Source organism: Hemibagrus wyckioides, linkage group LG13 (assembly GCF_019097595.1).
Source record: "Hemibagrus wyckioides isolate EC202008001 linkage group LG13, SWU_Hwy_1.0, whole genome shotgun sequence".
Classification (NCBI taxonomy): Eukaryota; Metazoa; Chordata; class Actinopteri; order Siluriformes; family Bagridae; genus Hemibagrus; species Hemibagrus wyckioides.
The window spans coordinates 26,010,659-26,019,469 of record NC_080722.1 but is presented as its reverse complement, the minus strand read 5'-3'; positions in this window follow the sequence as shown (position 1 = coordinate 26,019,469).

Here is an 8,811-nt window from a genome sequence, read left to right as displayed (position 1 = left end):
TTATTATTATTATTACATTCTTTTCATCACGTCTTTTTTTTTTAGTTTAGTCATTATTAGGTATATAGTGTAGATGTGATAAAATTAAATTTTCACAAAAAACCATGAAAATGTTTTGCACACTTTCTAAATGTACTGTCTGTAGCAATGTTGATGAGTCTGCTCAAGAATAGTTTAAAATAATAGGTCGAGGATTTGGTCCAGCAAGATGGACAGAGAGGAGTTGTTTACCGGCATAATTTGGGTAATGAATAAAAACATGATGTTATGGTTTAAATACAATTATGAACGATCATCACCATAAAAAAAGTTAGAGCAGCTGAAAAATCGATCTTTTTGCCCATAAATTGACCTGATCCCTTCTTTAAGGAAGATTTCACTGGCTGCATTGATTGTGGATTATGATGGTAGTGGAGATATTGGAGTGATGGATGGATGGATGGATACATGGTATAGAGCCAATGCGTGTGAAAAAATGCATTCAGTCATATTTTGAAGTCCCTACAATCTCAGGCACTATCTATCTATCTATCTATCTATCTATCTATCTATCTATCTATCTATCTATCTATCTATCTATCTATCTATCTATCTATCTATCTATCTATCTATCTATCTATCTATCTATCTATCTATCTATCTATCTATCTATCTATCTATCTATCTATCTTGAAAAATCAACCTTTTGCCCATAAACTGCTTCTCTTTTTCTTTTATTCTCCAGTTTTTATTGTTAAATTTCCCTCAGTTAAATATCTTCCTTCTTCCCACACTAGTCTGCTCTTCCTATGCTTCCTATGTTGCATGTCATACATGTGCACACACACACACACACCATACATACAGGAACAAGGTGAAATCATGAGATTCAGACTCTGCATTAATAAACTCCAGCAGTATCTTTTGATATCCACCGTAAAATATATAGCAGTGGTTCACTGAAGCTTGAGTTTTGGAGGTAGTTGAACATGGGAGATTGATGACATCATATTTTAGCCAAAAACATGATTGCCTGTGGTGAGAAGGTTACGACTTGGCAGGAGATGAATATTTCAATAACAAATTGATCCCAAACATATATCCAAGCAGGAAGCGTTGGAGAAAAACATCAGTGTTTTGTGACGTCAGTCTCTAGAAAATCTGGAGTCTGTTCTTTGAAAGAAGTGAGCGTCCACATGCGTCCAAATCCAGTAATATACTCAAAATGCTACGCATGGAGGAGGCTAAAGTCCTGGCAAATCTTTTAGACATTGCAAGATTGAGGTTTCGCTGCAGTCATTTTCTCTTTGTTGTATATTAATTGAGATCAAATTAAACTCTAGCACATGCCTCTATGTTTAAGTTCAAAACATCACTCACTGCACATAATATTTATTTATTTATTTATTTATTTGTTTGTTTGTTTGTTTGTTTGTTTGTTTCTGTAAATAATACCAATAAGGCTAGGGTTTTCTCCATGTTTGACATTTTCCGATTTGAGTTGTAAAATGAACAGACACCGCGTAAGCCTGAAGATTGATCTTTTAGTTCAATTTAAAAATAGATCTCCATGCTTTCAAGACTGACGGATGAAGAAGTATGGCTGAGCGTACTCAAAAGCACACAAGTGATTTATTATTATCGTGGGAACAGTGATGCTATGATGAATGCGTTTCTCAGATTCAAATCTATTTTCTTCCCTACAGCAAATCCATACGAAGTTCTGACGGCACAGTGAGCTAACTGTTTACATTTACATTTATGGCACTTGGTAGATTCCTTTATCTGGAGCGACTTATAGAAGAGCGTTGAAGCGTAAATCTTTAAATATGTCGCAATATTGGTTCACTAGATCAGGGACTGAGAGTACAGAACTCTGCTGAGGCAGAGCATAAAAGACCCAGAAGACACCAGAAGTTTTTTAATAACAAAGTTCTCATTTAAACTACTTCATTTAAATAAAAATAATTTTTGTGTATTATTGTAGAGTAGAATAGAGTAGGTTAGAGTAGAACAGAGCAGAGAACAGTATAGAAGAGTATAGAAGAATAGAATAGAATAGAATAGAATAGAATAGAATAGAATAGAATAGCATCAAATAGATTAGCGTATAATAAATCAGAATAAAGTAGAGATGGATAGATTATAGTAGAAAAGAGTAGCAAATAATAGAAAAGAGTAGAGTAGAATAGAGAATAAGTAGATTAGAATAGACTAGTTTATAACAGAGTGGTGTATAATAGAGTAGAGTAGAATAGAGTGTAGCAGAATAGAATGGAATAGATTAGAGTAGCATAGAATAGAAAAGAGCAGAGTAGAATAAAATAGAATAGAGAGTACAGTAGAATAGAGTAGAGAATAATAGAATAGATAGTATAATAGAGTAGAGTAGAGTGGAGTAGAATAGTGTAGGATAAAGTAGAGTATAATAGAGTGGTGTATAATAAAGCAGAATAAAGTAGGGTAGAAGAGAGTAAAATAGAGTAGAATAGCATAGAGTGTAGTAGAATATAATAAAGCAGAATAGAGTAGAATAGATAGCTGAGTAGAATAGAGAGTTGAGTAAAATAAAGTGGTGTATAATAGAGCAGAATAAATTAGCGTAGAATAGAGTAGAGCAGAATTGTGTAGAGTATAGAGAGTAGAGTGGAGTAGAAGAGAGAGTAGAATAGAGAGTAGAATATAGTAGAGTTGGATAAAATAGAGTATAATAGAATAGAGTGGAGTAGGGTCAAATAGAGTAGAATAGAGTGGAGTAGAATATGGTAAAATAGAGTAGAGTAGAATAGAATAGAGAGTAGAATAGGGTAGAGTAGGGTAAAATAGAGTAGAATAGAGTAGAGTAGAATAGAATAGAATGGATAAATACTTTTTGTGTAAAATATTGTGAATGTGACAGAGACCAGGAGTTTCCCGTTACTACGGTGACCGGTGATCAGATGAGCTGAGTGACCTGCTGGCCAGCCTGCATTAATCCTGTGCAGCAGTGAGTTCTGTGATACAGGACTCTGTTAATATCACTGAGCACCGAGTCTGCTCTCCTTCACATGTTCAAAGAATAGAAAAAAACCTTAATTGACAATGATTTCTGAACATCTCACTGAGGTTTCTGTTGCCAAGCTCTTGCATCAGTTTTTGTTGGACACTCAGCGCTGTTCAGTTCATAGCCATGCTGCAGATGAAGCCAAGCTGATAATTATGCTGAAAAAATAAAGAAGTGCCAACTGAACCCGTTTCCACCCCCTCTGAGACTTGATCAAGTGCTTTCATTATATCCCTGGCATTCATGTCAGAGCTGAGACTCTATGATGATGAATTTCTCCAGCAGGCAGCTGGGCTGAGCGTCACCCGTTCTGAAGGACATGAAGCACCGGAGGTTATGAAATCTTAACAGCGTAGAAAAACGTCACCGAATTCAACTCGGTACCTTTAACTCACCCACTAAACGTGAGCTGTGTGTGTGTGTGTGTGTGTGCAGTTTATCGGAGTGAGGAATCTGTGTTATTCAGGAGAGCTATTTATTAAATGGCTCTGGAGATTAAAAGGCATTATATCGTTGATGAAATATCTGTTTAACTGTTGAACTCTTTTCCTTTAGCTAGTCTACTGAGACACTAAAAGACATCTAGAGCCTTTTACCACGCTGTCTATTACATCACACACCTTCTTAACTAATTCTGCTCCCTAAAGATAAACCATTACGAATAAAATAATGATTACGAATAAATTATCAATTGTTATAGTCCAGCTGTTAAATTTTGGAATTTATTATTATTATTATTATTATTATTATTATTATTATTATTATTATTATTATTTTTATTATTATTATTATTATTTTTATTATTTTAAAAAAAAATTTTTTTTATTTTATTTATTTTTATTTTTTATTCCATGCCAAGCTATTTGCAAGGCATGGGTGCTTGGTAAGGCGTGGCATTTGCCTATTTCAGGAAAGAGCACTTCTAAATTCTGGAATGTGATTGACCAGATTGTATTGATTATTTTTCTTCCATTATTGTTAAGATGTTATTGTCTCTATAGTAAACTTTAGAGGAATAAGCAGTCGTCATGTACACATTATAACAGTACATTTCTCTGCTTATCCCAGCTTGTAAGGATTTTGTGGATCAGCTATGATACATTTAGGGTGAAGGGCCTTGCTCAAGGGCCCAACAGCATGGCAATGCTGGGGCTTGAACCTTTTGAACCTTCTGATCAGTAACCCAAAGCCTTAAACGTTTTAGCCAACACTGCCCTTATCTTAGCTTCATAGTGTAGTAACATACTTTTTGGACAAAAAATGATTCAGATTCTAAATTTTTCAGATTTAGAGTAGAGTAGAGTAGAGTAGCTCACAGTTGTGTAAAATAGATTAGAGTACAGTGCAGTAGAGTAGACTAGAATAGAGTAGAGGAGAGGAGAGGAGAGCAAAGTAGAATACAGTAGAGTAGAATAGCACACAATAGTTGAGTAGAATAGATTAGAGCAGAGTACAGTAGAGTAGAATATAATAGAGTAGAGTAGAATATAAAAGAGTAGGCTATAATAGAGTAGAACAGTATAGAATAGAGTAGAATAGAATACAGTAGAGTAAAACATTATACAGTACAGTAGAATGGAATAGAGTAGAGTAGCACAGAATAGAGTAGATTAGAGTACAGTGCAGTAGAGTATAGTGCAGTAGAGTACAGTAGATTAGAGTACAGTACAGTAGAGTACAGTAGATTAGAGTAGAGTACAGTGCAGTAGAGTACAGTACAGTAGAGTACAGTATAGTACAGTAGATTAGAGTACAGTACAGTGCAGTAGAGTACAGTACAGTCGAGTAGAGTAGATTAGAGTACAGTACAGTATAGTACAGTAGATTAGAGTACAGTACAGTCGAGTAGAGTAGAATAGAGTACAGTACAGTATAGTACAGTAGATTAGAGTACAGTACAGTCGAGTAGAGTAGATTAGAGTACAGTACAGTATAGTACAGTAGATTAGAGTACAGTACAGTCGAGTAGAGTAGATTAGAGTACAGTACAGTATAGTACAGTAGATTAGAGTACAGTACAGTCGAGTAGAGTAGAATAGAGTACAGTACAGTATAGTACAGTAGATTAGAGTACAGTAGAATAGAGTAGAGTAGACTAGAGTAAAGTACAATATAGTAGAATAGAGTAGAGTACAGTAGAGTAGAATAGAGTACAGTGCAGTAGAGTACAGTACAGCAGAATAGAGTAGAGTACAGTAGAGTAGAATAGAGTAGAGTACAGTAGAGTAGAATAGAGTAGATTACAGTACAGTACAGTGCAGTAGAGTACAGTACAGTAGAATAGAGTAGAGTACAGTATAGTGCAGTAGAGTACAGTACAGTAGAATAGAGTAGAGTACAGTAGAATAGAGTAGACTAGAGTACAGTACAGCAGAGTAGAATAGATTAGAGTAGAGTACAGTAAAATAGAGTTGAGTACAGTAGAGTAGAATAGAGTACAGTAGAGTAGATTAGAGTAGAGTACAGTAGAGTAGATTAGAGTAGAGTACAGTAGAGTAGAGTACAGTAGATTAGAGTAGAGTACAGTAGAGTACAGTACAGTCAAGTAGAGTAGATTAGAGTACAGTAGAGTAGAGTACAGTAGATTAGAGTAGAGTACAGTAGAGTTCAGTAGAATAGAATAGAGTATAGTACAGTAGAGTACAGTACAGTAGAATAGAATAGAGTATAGTACAGTAGAGTAGGCTGGATTAGAGTAGATTAGACCGTCTACGGAAAATCCACAGAAAATATTAGGCTTCACGTATAGAAGTGTAATAAAACTAGTTGGTGTTAATTTAATGTAAGACAGTGTTACTCTGTTTAGTGTAGATAAGTTGACAAGAAAATGTGTCCATTTTTATTGCTGAATAGTGATAATGAATTGATTTCTATAGAATTTACACACAGTTTAAATGTGGTGAAAAAGTGAGTTAGTGAGCATAATTCTACATGAGAACATACACTGTTCAGGTATAACATTATGACCACCTGCCTGATATTGTGTTGGTCCTCCTTTTGCTGCCAAAACAGCCCTGACCTGTTGAGGCATGGACTCCACTAGATCCCGGAAGGTGTGGTGTGGCACCATAATGTTATCAGCAGATCCTGGGAGGCCCCACCATGCAACTTACAGGACTTAAAGGACACTTTTGATAGATACTGACCACTGCAGACCGGGAACACCCCACAAGAGCTGCAGTTTTAGAGATGCTCTGATCCAGTGGTCTAGCCATCACAATTTGACCCTTTTGGTCAAACTCGCTCAAATCCTTACACTTGTCCATTTTTCCTGCTTGTAACATCAACTTTGAGGACAAAATGTTCACCTGCTGCCTAATATATCCCACCCACTAACAGGTGCCATGATGAGGAGATACTCAGTCTTATTCACTTCACCTCTCACTGCTCACAGTGTTATGGCTGATAGGATTTCAGGATTTTGCGATCACAAACAAACAGTGGTGGACCGTCAGGGTCAGTAAGTCCTTCTCTGCTGGCCTAAACAGCGGTGATCTGAATCACTGACTTGCATTTTAATATATTTAATATATTTTTCCATGAATGTGTATTAAATTATTCCCAATAGTCTATTCTCTACATTTCATAGCTTTTCTCTCAGTTGCGCTGCTTCCAGTAGTGTATATTTATGATAAGAGTATTTATCCAATCATATTTCAGCCAGTGGATGACATCATGTGTTCCCAGAGTGAAAGTCTGCCTTAAGGCCTTCAGAATCAATAATGCAGGCGCCTGGAGCTTAAAATAAGTGAAATTGTTACCTTAACCAGTCAGATTTCGAGTTGGCATCACTGGGGCCATCTAGCAGGCATACGATTACGTCAGCAATTTCCCATCCTTTGATTGAATAATTGGAGGCAGCGACCCGCCCATATACATTGTTTCTCCGCTGCATCTAGTATCTATTGCCGTGATGTCCAGGGGTGATTCTAGAAGTTTCATTTAAGGGGGGGCTCAGCCCCAATGAGGGTATAATCATAAAAAATAAATAAATAAATAAAATAAAATAAAGGTTTGACTAACAGGGCAGGATGCTAAACTTTGCAGCATTCCACTATATTGCACAGATGTGTATAACATTTGAGTATTGAACAAGCCAAATATGAGTCTTCCTGATCTCACACACACACATACACACACACACACACACATACACACACATACACACACACACACACACACACATACACACACATACACACACACACACACACACACACACATACACACACACACACACACACACACACATACACACACATACACACACACACACACACACACACACACACATACACACACACACACACACACACACACACACATACACACACACACACACACATACACACACACACACACACATACACACACACACACACACTTGTCCTCTGATCCTCGCTCTGCGACGCCGCGGTCTGTGGATTGAAGAACGCGCTGAAAGACGGGGAGGAGCCGAAATCTGCCGCCATTTTCATATGAAATTTAAACGGGACTGAGGAGATCACCAATTTGTGTAGAGTTTATGGAGAATCACAGAATTTTAGGAGAACTGAGTAGAAAATAGCCTAGCGACATCCATGGTGGCGTCATAATGATGGTATAGAGGTGGATTAATTCAGGAAGAACACCAGTGAAGGCCTAGGTGTGAAATGCATGGCCCGCCACTGCTAACAAAATTAGCATAAAATCAAGTTCATAATAACAGATATTCAGCCAATAATAGCTGCAATAATCACAAAAGAAAAGCAAAACTGTAAAATTATATTCATTTTGTAAGTTTAGACTTTTTAAAAGTCATTTTTTCTTTCCAAAGTGAACACCTGTCATATTTAATAGAAATTAGATATATCTATTTTTCATCTTGTTTTATACTCACTATAGATTCCTTTCAAACTCAGCAGACATTTCAATCTGAAATTGTCCCGCAGAAAAGCGTCAGATGTTTGACATTTTCAGAGCACTGATGTATCGAGTGTGCAGCACATGTATTATTGAACACCACAACAATCGGCTTCAGACAGAAAACCTCAGGACTCCGACTGAAGTCTGTACAATGCTCTAGTGGCAACTGACTGACCGAGCGAAGAGAGCGAGGCGAGGCATTCAGGCACACGGAGAGAGAAGAAGCCGAGTTTGTGTTTCTTCTCACCAGGTTTCTGCCTTGCTGAAATTTGATAACTCTTTTTCTATTATGTATTTGATAGTTACCGTTCAGGAGATGCTCAGAACCTCGGGTGTAGCCTACAGCAAAAAGTACACTGTACACTATTAAAAAAAGAATAAACTTATTTAAAAATTATTTATAAATATATAAAATTATTTTATTAATTTTTGTAGCACTGCTGCATGTAAGAAATTTTAATTCCCTGAATTCTTTTATTTATAAATAAATAAAAAATGTCAAGAGCAAATATTTTTATTTGTCAGGTGTTGTTTTTCAGGGGTTGGGCTCCGCCCCTTAGTTCCAGTGAAAGGAACTCTTTATGCTTCAGCTTCATACCAAGACATTTTGGACAATTTCTTGCTCTTTGTGGGAACAGTTTGGGGATGACCCCTTCCTGTTCCAACATGACTGCACACCAGTGACCAAAGCAAGGTCCATAAAGACATGGATGAGTGAGTTTGGTGTGGAGGAACTTGACTGTCCTGCACAGAGTCCTGACCTCAACCCCATAGAACACCTTTGGGATGAATTAGAGCGGAGACTGCGAGCCAGACCAAAACTGGGACGTCTGCCTTTACATGCACATGAATGTAATATGGAGTTGTCCTGCCCTTTCCACAAG